Below are 13,193 nucleotides of genomic sequence, written 5' to 3'. Positions count from 1 at the left end.
TTAGTCATAGATTTGGAACTACCACCCTCATTCATTTTTTTAAATTGTCCTGCTAATGATACAAAATATGTTTCCACATTTCAATTTCCAATGGAGTTCTCTTACTGTTTACAATGAGGACATTATAAGACAGTAATGGATGGAGGATGTGATATAGTATCTGTTATTGTCCATTTTGATTGTGACATTACATTACAAAAATTCTGAAGTTCAATTCTGTGAAAATGTTGAGACCATGAGTGTATTTAAATCCACAAGAGCAGTGAGCCATTCACCCAATACATAATCTCATATGTTCCCGAAAAGTAAATGAGGGAAAAGCAAAATGTTTACAAATGCTGTTATTCCTTAATATGAAATACACACATCTAAGAATACTTTAGGATCTGTCACTGCATATATAGGTTCTTTTCAGATTTCATTTGTCATTCATCGTTGACTCTTTTATTTCTTCAGTGGCACCATGGCCAACTCTGAAAATACAGAAGTGTATAAAACAAAATTGCTCTGTATCTTTATGGTATTTGTTGCCCCATGTGTAAAAGACTGACAATAAACTATATAATAGCTGGGTAATATAACTACAGACAATAATAGTACTAGAAAAAAATGATGCAAATTGATAAATTATAGAGGAATTGTAGAAGCTAATATTAAATAATATGACATAATCAAAAAAGCCCCCAATAAGGGAAGGTTAGACAAGCTGCGGCACTGACAAATGGAAGAAGGTTTTTGCTGGATTGTGTAAATAACATTTCAGGCAAGAGAAATACATACAAACGATTTTTTTTTTGCAAGGTGCAAATGGACTTGGTGTGCTGAAAGCCATAAGAAATGGCCAAGGCCTATAACTAAAAGGACAAATGGGATCCAGTGCAGTAGCCTAGCAGCTAAATCCTTGACTTGCACATGCCAGAATCCCGTATGGGTTACAGTTCTAATCCTGACAGGCCCGCTTCCCATCCAACTCCCTGCTTATGGCCTGGGGATGCAGTCAAGGACCGCCAAAGCCTTGCACCCGAGTGGGAGACCCAGAAGAGGCTCCTGGATCCTGGCATCAGATCGGCTCAGATCCGGCTGTTGCTTCTGCTTGGGGAGTGAACCAATAGGTGGACGATCTTTCTCTCTCTCTTCCTCCTCCTCTTTGTGTATCTGACTTTCCGATAAAAATAAAATAAATCTTCAAAAGGCAAAAAAAGGGACAAATGATATGCGATGAAGTTTAATGGGGAAACTGGAAACTGATACTGCAAACAACAATCATGTGAGGACCTTAGTAACAAATTGTTGTGAAACAAATGGATGCTTTCTAACACATGAAGTGCTTAGCTATGCACATTCATTCACTGACATTTTGCAATGAATTTTTAGTTATAAATTCATCCATTTTTTATTATTTCTCTATAAACTTGAAATTCGTATTATGTACCCAAGAAGAAAGATAACCAATATTATCCATTACATCTGAAGTTTAATCTCTACATGGGGTTATCACAACTACATTTTAAAGAGATTAAAATGATATGTGGAGAAATAAATTCAAAAGCACTTATTAAAGAAGGACCTTTACATCTGTTTATTGCCTATGCAGTAAGCGTATTTGGTTTCTCGCCTTTTGCTTATTGAAGTCATTTGAGTCCTAAGATTCTCCGCTGATATCATCTTGTATTATTGCTGCAATACGAAGTCATGAGATTCTGGGAAAAAAGAGAATCTACTTAATTAATGTGAGGTAATTAACCAAGTACTCTTAGAGCAATAGAATATAGCAGTCAATCTTAATATTGTTGTCTGTTGGCTAATACAAGGCTTTTAGGTTAAAATGGTTGTGGTTATCAGCAAAATAGTGTTTACCTAATTATAACATTTTTTAAGACTTATTTATTTTAATGGAAAGAAAGGCAGAGAAGGAGAAACAAACATTTTCTATCCACTGGATCTCTCCTGAATGACTGCAATGGTCAGAGCTGAATCTATCCAAAGCCAGAAACCAGGAGCTTATTCAGAATCTCCCATGTAGGTGCAGTGGTTGGCTCTGGGAAGTGGAGCAGCCAGGACATTAACCAGCACCCATATGGGATCCTGGCACTTGCAGGGTGAAGATTTAGCCACTGAGCCATCGTGCTGGACCCACAGCATCTTTGCAATACCTGTATTTGCTAATATATATATGTGTATATATATATGCTGTATAAGTTATATAATATAAATATATATTTAATATTTTTATTTTGAATTTTGAATTATGTGGTACATTTTTATATAGGCTGGGATTCCCCCCGTCAGATTTTCCCCATTCTGTTACAATAGTGTAGGCCTTCAAAAGGAAATATAATTCTATCAGTCTCTTATTTAAGTGTACCCCGACATTGTTGGAACAGACAATGTCAGTATATTTTTAAATGAGACAGCTTGTTATTGGAAAAAGTCAATATTTTAGTCAAATATCAGAAATATTGGAAGTCATGAGAATGCAATTTTATATAGATAAATTAACAGTTGATAAAGAAAAAGATATTCAGCTTTGTGACAGGGAAGTGGGAAGGCTTTTTTACGTTATAAAATTAAAACGTATTAATTTAACTAAATACATCAAATACCATCTTGATCAACCTGAAGACTTGAGAACATTTTGAGAAGACGGGGGGGTGGGGGAAGTATTACATGCCATTGCTGTTTGCAATTAATGTCTTCAGTGATATTTGTAAAAGAGTCTGAGATGATTTTTGAGTGGATAAGCCACTCCCAGGGAGGAAGTTTTTGACACTAAATGAAAGGGTCACTAAAATACAAATCTGAGTTACAGATACTTTCGGTAGATTTTAACATATCATTGTTAAAGAAGCCCTAGGAGTATGACAGGAATAGATAACGACTATTGTGATGTACATTCTGTGTCTACCATGTCTCAGTTGAATACCAGCCGGTTATTTTCAGTTAAGAATGTGAGTCTTGTATTGTCAAACATTTCATTTTTTAAAGCGAAGCTACAAATTTGAATTTTAATATGTGACATTATGAGTTTTAAATTTCATATCTCAGTTTAAAAATACATTCCTACTATACAAAATATTTTATGAACTGATATGAGCCATAGAATCAGTTTTTCACAGACCGCTTGTAGAACAATCAGAAAACTTAGGAATTACTAACCAGGTCGGGAAATCAATTGCCTATGTTCTATTCTGTACCAATTTTTCCTTCATTGAGTCAGATGGCATTTATCTGTAACTAAATCATAAAATTATTTTAGTAGGTTTCATGTCTGCATCTGCATAATGCAAATGTTGCTATCATTATTGATTATTTCAATTCTGCTAAAGTGATAAAATGGGTTTCTACAATAAATATCACCATTAAATCTGTTAGAAAACATCATCAATCACTGATACAATTCTGAAAATATTGTGTGTTTGAGGTCTCATTTGGAAAGTTTAATATTTTAATACTTTATTCTCCAACACAACTGTTTATTAGCCAGGCAACAAACTATGGATTAACTCATTTTGATGCACTGAGATGGTTAAAGAGAATAAAATAACTGAATCCAAGAAGGCCTTTCCTGTTCCAACCTAACTCTGATTCCAGACAAAGCAAAGGTGACAGAAACTACAGAATTTCCAAAGGTAAAGAGAGGAAAACACAGAATACCTTCTTACCAACATTGAAACAACAGCTAAGAAGATAAGCATAAACCTCCCTAACATACCATATCGCACTAGATCACATCAATCATTTCTTGCTTGTGTAGTGAGGATCATGTACTATGGCTTATCATACGGAGTTACTCATTTCTCCTTTGAGTATTTTGAGGAAATGTCTTTTTGTGTTTTGCACACAAACTACATGCTAATAACTCCACTTTAATTAATTATTGAGTCAATATTCAAAGCATGACTTAACCCAGCTCTGTGTTGTTGGAGCTGAAAATAGAGGACTAACATTGAACGAGTCTGCTACCTGATGAAGATTGTGCTAAGCGTAATACACGTGTCTCATTTCATCCTTCACTACTTCAAAAAGTGGGAGATGATAATCCACTTGTTACCGATGTGGAAATGATCTTGTCCTATAATACAGAACCGTGAGCAGGGATTGTGTTCTTCTATAGCACAACCTATTAGAGTAGCAGGAAAAACTCAAAGACTTGAGGTTATCTCCTGACAGGAAGGATTTCCTAGAAATGAGGAAAATGGAAGAACTAGCCTGGGACAAATAGCCACAGAACCATGGGCACTGGCAGTAATGTAGCACATGTAAAGAGTAGAGCTGATCATTATTTTAGGCCAAGTGTTTAAATTAAAGTTCTATTTTCAATCCATGTAGGTAACTTTTTAACATAGTTCTCAGAAGAAAATTTTCTCCCCCGTTTTAAAGATTAATTTATTTAGGGGAGAATCAAGATGGCGGAATAGGATAAGGTCAGGTTTAAACAGATGGCAAATCATTAGGGTGAAGTGCAGAGAGCACATTCCAGGAAATGAGAGAGGACAGGTTGGCAGCAGAGGGGCACCTGGAGACTGACAGACACAGAAAAGCAGTGGAGACAATGGTGGTTTGTTGCAGTGACCAAATACCCCAATGGCAGTCAGCAATCAGTGATCTGAGCTCCAACAGTGGCTACTGGAGCTCTACCAGCAGCCAGGTGGGAAGATTTCACTAGGAGCTTAGGAGATGAATCCAGGCAACGAATTGCCTCTCCTGCTGATTTGTTTGGTTTTACCAGAGACATGATCAGGAACAGGCTGGATTTAACAGCCCAGACCCCCAGCAGAGCCACATCTGGTACCATTTTGTATAGGGAGGCAAAGGCTGTAGGACAGGATTTTGCCAGTACCTATGCTGGGAGCAAACTCATTTCTAGCTCAGTGCATTGCACTGACGCAGCATCCCACAAGTTCTGACCAAAATAGGTACCATTCCTCTATATGTGAATTGATTAGTCTCATGTGCACATTTAAAAATCTTTTCCTAATGTTTGATTGAAGAGACCTTGATTATCATATGCCATGGAAGCCCCCAATGAACTCACTTTCAGTGCACTGTATTTCACTGGTCCCACAGGGAAAGAATACTAACTTTGGCATCCTGCAATCAAAATAGGTTTGGGTGAGCCTCAGACTTAATGTGCAGTAGGTTCCAGCAATATCAGCAACATCAACAACCTAGTTATTTAAGACACCTGATGTCTCCCTAATGCTGGAAACCGCTCAAACTGGAAATGGGAGAGAGGTTTGTACAGAAAACAGTGTAGTCACAGCTTGGGATCCCAGGAGGTAGAGAGTAGTGAGCCAGGGGCTGGTGCTACAGACACTGTGGTGGAAGCCTAACACTATAATCCAGACCTGCAACTCACTGGAGGGAGGTGGTACAAGTGACTGCAAAATACTGGGTAGCACACTTCTTGAACTGTAGATCTGTGGGTGGTGGGTGACACAGCTTAAAAAACTGCCCGAAGGAGGAAAATCTGCTAACCAGGGCTACAATGACAAGGAGCATAGAGAAACAAAGCACGTAAGTATTACTGAAGACTCCCCTGCAAAGAAGCAAATGTCTTTGTCAATCTCAGCATTAACTGAGGAAGAAATCCAAGAAATAGGGAATAAAGAACTTAAAAAATTATTATAAAGCTTCTTATCAATGAGAAGCACATGCAGCAACTTAAGGACTAGGTCACACAAGAACTCAGTGTTCTGAAAGAAAATCAAAACAAATTATTGGAAATGAAGGACACAAGGTAGCAAATAAAAAATCCAGTGGAAATCTCGATAATAGAATGAATGAGGTAGAAAAAAGAATCTCAGAATCGAAAGATGTTTCTCGCCACAACGGTGAAGCAATGAAAAACTGGAAGAAGAAATGAGTCAAGCTAAGAAAAACATTCAAAAATTAAAAGGTCAAATATAAGAATTATGTGAGTTTCATATAATTTTCAACTCACTTCAGCTGGGTTTAAAAATATATTTAATGAAATGCTGAAGGAACATTTCCTTAACCTGGAGAAAGAATTGGGAAACAACATACAGAATGGGCACAGAACTCCCAAAAGTGTTGACCAAAAATGATTTTTACCACTACACATGATAATCAAGCTCTTTTCAATAGAACATAAGGAAAAAATCCTTAAATGTGTATGTGAAAAAAATCAATTGACATATAAAGGAATGGTAATCAGACTCACAGGAGATCTCTCACAGGGAACTACAGGCCAAAAGAGAATGAACCAATATAGTTCAGATTCTAAAAGTAAAAGAAAATGTCTGCCCAGAATGATGTAGTCAGCAAAGCTTTCCTGAAATAAAATTCTTCCATAGTAAAGAAAAGCTCAAAGAATTTGCCTGTTTCAAACCTACCCCACAAATGATTCTGAAAGATGTTCTCTTGACAGAGAAAAGGAATAACACCCACCCAAACCAAAGGCAAATGTGAAGAACATCCCAGTAAAATAACCACAGAAGACTAAATCAAACAATGAACAACCCATTTCTAAAATGACAGGACCAAAGTTACACCCATTCATATTAACCCTGAATAAATGTCTTGAACTCACCAATGAAAAGGCAAAACGCATCTATCGGTCACCACATCTTACCCACAAAGATCAGTAGAAACTATACCTTACAGACTTTGATATTTTTGTTTTATTGTATTTCTTCAAAACAGTTGTTCTCATATTAAATTTTTCATTGACAGCAGCATTATTTTTTTTCAGGAAGGTTCTATATATATATATATATTTTTTTTTTTCATTTCTTCAGGGACAGTAATCATTCAGGGCCATTGCATTTCATTTCATTGCATTGTAAAATTTCTGGGTTTTTCTTTCCTGTTGTTGACCTTGTTTTACAGCTTTTCATTTAAGAGGATTATAGTAACTGTGTGATGGAGACTATCATATCCAGGTGTGAGGATGCAATGCAGTATTCATCTCTAGTTCCAGATCAAAGATGGACTCCCAATGCCACAGTTAAAAGTATCTTTACAATAGGATGCTGGACTCTGCCATTGTCCATGCCTGCAATGTTGGACTTATGACTGTTTATGAAAAACTATACTATTGTATATATATATAGGGGAAGTCAGTGGGTGGGGGAATTTAGAAAGGGTGTAACAGAAATCTCAGAGCCTATGAAACTTTAAAATAATAATAAAATGGGGAAAATTAATTATTTTTTATTGGAAAGATATATTTACAGAGAGAAGGAAAGACAGAGGGAAAGATCTTCCATCTGCTGGTTCACTCCTCAAATAGCTACCAACGGCCAGAACTGAGCTGATCTGAAGCCAGGAGCCAGGAGTCTCCTCCAGATGTCCCATGTAGGTGTTGAGCCATCATCCACTGGCACATCAGACTATAAGCAGGGACTTGAATAGGAAGTGGAGCAGCCAGGACACAACCTGGTGCCTACACGGTTTTGTGACACTTGCAACAGCAGGATTAGTCAGTTGAACCATTTTACCAGACTCTCAGAAGGACTTTTTAATGTTGTATTCAGTGAGTTAATATGTGCCTGACATACCCATGTCTGTAAAGACATTTTCACTCCATGATTTAACAGCTGTTAATTTTCACTTTCTCATTTTGAGTGATTTGGGTTATTACATAATTCTGTCTACAATTAACTTGCTGCTGCTTTCTCACAGTTGTGAGTCTTCATGTTTTCTCATGAGTAGGGACACATTGTGAACTGTGCCATGCATCCGGCTGTCCTGTGCATGACAGAAGTATGATCATCATCTGACTTTGTGCTCTGGCTAACACTGTTTATGGAAAGGAGATTTATCTTTCTAGTCACTTTACATAGCAAACTTAGAAATATTTTTTAAAAATGTGGTTTCCACAATAAGAAAAGCTATTACAAATACCACCATTTGCAATGTGAGAGAATGATCTATTATACCCCCCACCTCAAATATAATTTAAGACAGCAATAGCAAAAGGAGCTGTCTCAAAAGCTAATAAGACAAGTCAGAGTGTTTGCTTAGGCTACAGGGGACAAAGTCCAAAAATGGTGACATGTGTGATGTGTGTCCTGCCATTATTCCTCCAAGCACAAGTACACTTCTTATTAGTGTAAATAAACCAACTACTTATAGTTCATTGCTATTCTTTATGTCAATTGTGAATTCACATTTGTGTGGACATCAAATGGTTCTTTTACCCTTCCATATTTTGGGCAATGTTATTTTGGAACACAGGTATGCATACAGCAAAGGACAGAAAGGAATGTTACAGGCATATTGAGAATAGATACACACGTCTGGATGAAGGAATAGGAATCACAGTATCACCCTGATAAAGAAAACATTGTTGAGAATAACAGTATATAATTGAGAAGTCATTTTTAAAGTCCATTTTGTTGATGTGAAGGACAGTGAATCTCTGATCATTCTGAAGGATCTGCAAGAAGCAGAGCATGAGTAATAGCTGGTTATGATGTCAGAGAACTTTCCTGAAGTTAAAATAAAATCCTCAGGGCAGAGTCAGCAGATTTGCAAGACGTTGAGGGTCTGTAATACAGAGAGGAGAAAATGGCAACAGTGGAGAATCACTTTGATAAGTTATACAGGTTAAATTATAAGACACTGTAAGAGAGATGTTTAGTTAATGGCAACATGGAAACAACGTAAGTTTGACTCATACAAGTTGAATTTGAGTATCAGTTCCATTATCTCTTAGTTGGGTTGACTATCAACAAGGTACTAGCTTGCAAAAATGTCAGTGTCACAGCTTTTAAGAAAAAAAAAGATCGGGCAACTTTACTTGAGGGGTTTTTATAGGATTAAGAAAAGGTACAGGATCTGTTTTCCTGACCATGGAGTGCATGGGTCGGAATTGGACCTCCTTAGTTACTGAAACCTGTGCATGCCCAAATACACATGAGGGACATGATAGATCATTGCGGCCTGCCAATAACTTGAATATCTACAATGGCAGAACAATTTGAACAACTCTCCCAGCTGAGCTTTGAGAGCAAGTATCTGGGCCAGTGGAGACTCTAGGCTGGATTATCAGTTAATGGACCTTGAGCAGTTCCCTCAGAACATACTTCACATTGGGAATCTTTGGGATTGACATTGGGTGGCCATCCCCCAGGTACTGATGTGGTTAGGCTGCTGGGCAACACTCTTCCCTTCTCCCTTCCCCCTACCCTACCCCCAGATACAAGAAGAAAAAATAATTTGGAAGCGATTGGCTCACTTCTTTTTCCCCATGTCTGTCTTCCCACCCTCATCAGTGGTCTACATGGGTATACATTCTTCTCAACTATGTAAACCTCAAAAATAATTAATTATAAAAATATTTATAGACCAATATAAGTATATAAAATGTATCAGGTGACACATATTAGGAGATACTTCATTAAGAGATATTTTATGAAGACGTGCTTACAGGATTGAGTTATTCTTATGAAGTTATTACTACAAGAATTGCTTCGACACTTTCTCTAATACTGATGCTTTTAGTTGCTCTTTCCTTATTCTCTCAATTTTTTATTCTCTCATTTTATTTATTTGAATAGCTAAGTGACAGATAGAGAGTGACAGATATTGAGATCTTAAATCTGTTGTTTCATTCCACAGATGGCCACAATGCCCATGGCTGGGTCAGGTCAAGACCAGAGCCAGCAGCTTAATCTGGGTCTTCCTTCTAGGTGCAGGGGCCCAAAGACTTGGTCTGCCTTCCTCCTCTTTCCCAGGAGTGGGACAGGAAGTGGAGCAGCTAGCTCTCAAATATTGCCCATATGAGAAATTGACATTTCAGGTTTTCGTTCAATCCATTATGCAAAAACTCTGGCCTCCTCTTGTTTTCTTTTATGTAACTGTGTAGATAGCTGGCTGGGTATTGAGCCATGCTGTTATTCAGTGTTCAAAATAACTTACCCATATTGATAAGTAATCAGACAAACTTTCATCTTACCCTTCGGTATATGAAGGTATTTTAAGGGAGAACCAAAGCAATTATAAACTCTAGGGGAAAAGTCTGTAAATCTTGCAAGTGTTCAGCATTTAAATTGTCAGGCTGCATGGACAAATGGAATGATACTAAACTGTACAATTACATGATACATACAAACATGGAAAATATTGCCCAGAAAAGATTGCCTACATTACAATGATAAGAGCAGCAAGATGATTTGAAGTTATTTGATTGATACAAATTAGTCTGTTAGGAAGGTTGAGTAGAGGTTGCCCTGGAAAAGCTTCAAGGAAAGAAAAATTTTGCCATGAAAGGCAAATGCAAAATACTCCTTCCAAAATTTTTCTGCAGAATTAAGAAATGGAAGGAATATCTAAATAAGCAATGTATTTTAAGGCAGTTTTGAAATAATAAAACAAAAATGACTTTAAGACTATGGAAAGGTTTTGAATACATTGGCTCAATTTTTCCAACTTAGTGGGCTTAACCAAACCTATACTTAGCTCCCACCATATGTTCATGTCATAAGGGCTGCCATGTGATGTCTTTTGGAATTGTACAATCAAGCTAAAATAAGTAGAATTTACTTAATACGCAAGACTTACATACTCTTATGTGCATAATAATTTCAAAATCCAGGGATGGATGACTGGCATAGCGGTTAGGATGGTGCTTGAGACAGCTTATATCGGAGTGCATGAGCTTGAGTCCTGGCTCAGCTCCCACTCCCAGCTTCCTGCTTATGCACATTTTGAGACTCAGTGCAAGGTACTGGTACAAGGACTTATATCCCAGCCAACTGTGAGGAAGATCCAGATGGTGTTACAAGTTCCTTGCTCAGCCTGGCCCATCCTTAGCTTCTGCAGGCTTTTGAAGAGCAAAGGAGCAGATGAAAGCTCTTTTCCTTTTTTATTTGTTTGTTTCTTTCCTCTGTTTCTTTCTGTGTCTATCTTTGAAGAAAATAAAAATTAATATTTTTAAAATCAAAATTCAGGTTTTTATAATGAAAATTGCTGAAAGAGGGCTCATTAGATGGCTAAAGCAGACGACACATTTTCTATACAATCTAGATTCTGATGTTTGTTCTTTTAAGGCCTTTACATATAATTTGACAATATAATATTAGATTTTCTATCTTTGTATCTACAAGTCCATGATGTACTTAAACAGCAGAATGTTGACTGTTACTGAAGGCCTGCACTAGTGCAATAATAGGGGGACTCGGTGGGGGTGAAAACGGGAACGGAGAAAGAGAAGGTCAAGGAGGGAATCCCTGTATCACAAGAATGCATCATGGAAAATAATAAAAGTAATTTTACAAAGAGGCAAAAGCCAGCAAGTAACGGTTTCTATTCATGGAGGGATGGCATCAAGGATATAATTAGGTAAAGTAGATAATGCTAACATAGTTTCTAGGGAAACAAAACAAAACAAATTTATGTGATATTAAAATAGCAACCATGAGACGTTGCAATTATCCATTCTAGAAACAATTATCTAAGTAGCTTAGAATAAACACGAACACAATAGCCTTAAATAATTAGATGGTGAGGGGACAGAGATACTTTGAAGTTTAGGAACTAAATTCTTTGGACTACTTTTCTAAACATGGTTTCAGGACAAAAGTATTTATTATGCATTTATTATGGGTCAGCACAAAGAGGAATTAAATAAGGCCCATTTCCTTGAGGGAATTATTTTTGAGGAGTTACATGATTTTTTTTTTGAGTACTGATTTGAAATGAAGACAATCATGTGGGAAAAACTATTATTGTCATTTGGGTACTGGCTTGTTTCATTAGGCATAATGGTTTCAAATTGTATTCATTTAGTTGTAAAAAACAAGATTTCATTTCATTCTTTTAATGGTCAAGTAGTAGTCCATAATGTATACGAACCACACTTTTCTTTATCCACTCTTCCAATTTGCGGATTCTGGGCTGATTAAATCTTGTGGCATTTTGGATTGAGTTGGTATGAACATAAGGGTACAGATAACTCTGATAGGCTGATGTCAATTCATCTGGTTGAAGTCCCAGAAGTAAGATGGCTGGGTCATATGACAGAGCTTCTTTCAGATATGTTTACACTCTAGCACTGCTTTCCATAATGGATACACTAGTTTACAATCCCACCAACACTAAACTACCATACTTTTCCCTTAACATCCTCATCAATATTTATTGCTTTTTGATATTCAAATGATAGCCATTCTAACTGGGGTGAGGTAAAACCTCATTGTGGTTTTGATTTTCATTTCCCTGATATCTAGTGAACCTGAACATTATTTCATAGGTCTGTTGGCAACTTGATTTTCATCCTTTGGGGATCTGTTTACTGATTGATCTTTAGTTTGGTTCTCAACTCTTTGATTTATCTCAAATAAAGTCATCTAGTTTTGGAACTGTAGTTAGTGACACAGAATAGTGATAAACTCACTCTTGAAAGACATACAATGTGTTTCCTTTTTATAGAAGGCAGTACTATGTAACATCGATGAAAGTTGGCAAGGGATAGGAAAAGGGTTCCTGCCACAGATTAGCTGCAAAAGGTATCATACAGTGGGCAGTTTTGGGAAGTCAATATGTCAGAATCATCGGACTAGCGTCCCTGTGAAATATCCCATAGGGGTGAGTATGCAGAGCGATGATTAAGACACTGCATGGAATGTCCACACTGCGTATCATATGTCTGGATCTATGCCGTCATTTCAGTTATTCTCGCTTCCTGCTAAAATGTATGAAAGAAGCCAGCAGGTATTGGCCCCACTAGCTGGGAACCTACAACCACGTGGGAGACTTGAATTGCATTCTCAGCTTGAGCCTTTGTCATGGCTTAGACCCAACTGTTGGGTCTCTTTGGAGAGTGAACTCACAAATGGAAGATTTCATTTGTGACAGGCCTGGTGTGATGGCTCATGTCTCTCTGTATCTGCTTCTCTTTCAAATAAATAAACATCAAAATGAAACATTTAAAAATATTTCCAAAATGAGCTTGCTCAGCCCTTCCTCAACGTGAGGACAAAAGGTGTCAGCTATGAACCAACAAATGAGATCTGATAAACACTGAATGAATCTGTAGTTGTCTTAATTTTGACTTCCGCAGATGTATTTTATTTTATGCCATTCAGTTTATGATGTTTTTAATAAGAACCCAAAATAACGAAGATAGAACATTTGTTATAAATTACAACCTAAGACAAGTAAGGTGTCACTTTTAACATCAGAGCTCAGTGTTTAGTTACCATAAGTTCTTCATATACTTTCCT

This window comes from Ochotona princeps, chromosome 4, assembly GCF_030435755.1.
Source record: "Ochotona princeps isolate mOchPri1 chromosome 4, mOchPri1.hap1, whole genome shotgun sequence".
Taxonomy (NCBI): domain Eukaryota; kingdom Metazoa; phylum Chordata; class Mammalia; order Lagomorpha; family Ochotonidae; genus Ochotona; species Ochotona princeps.
The sequence above is the reverse complement of the archived record's forward strand: the minus strand, read 5'-3'. Positions refer to the sequence as shown.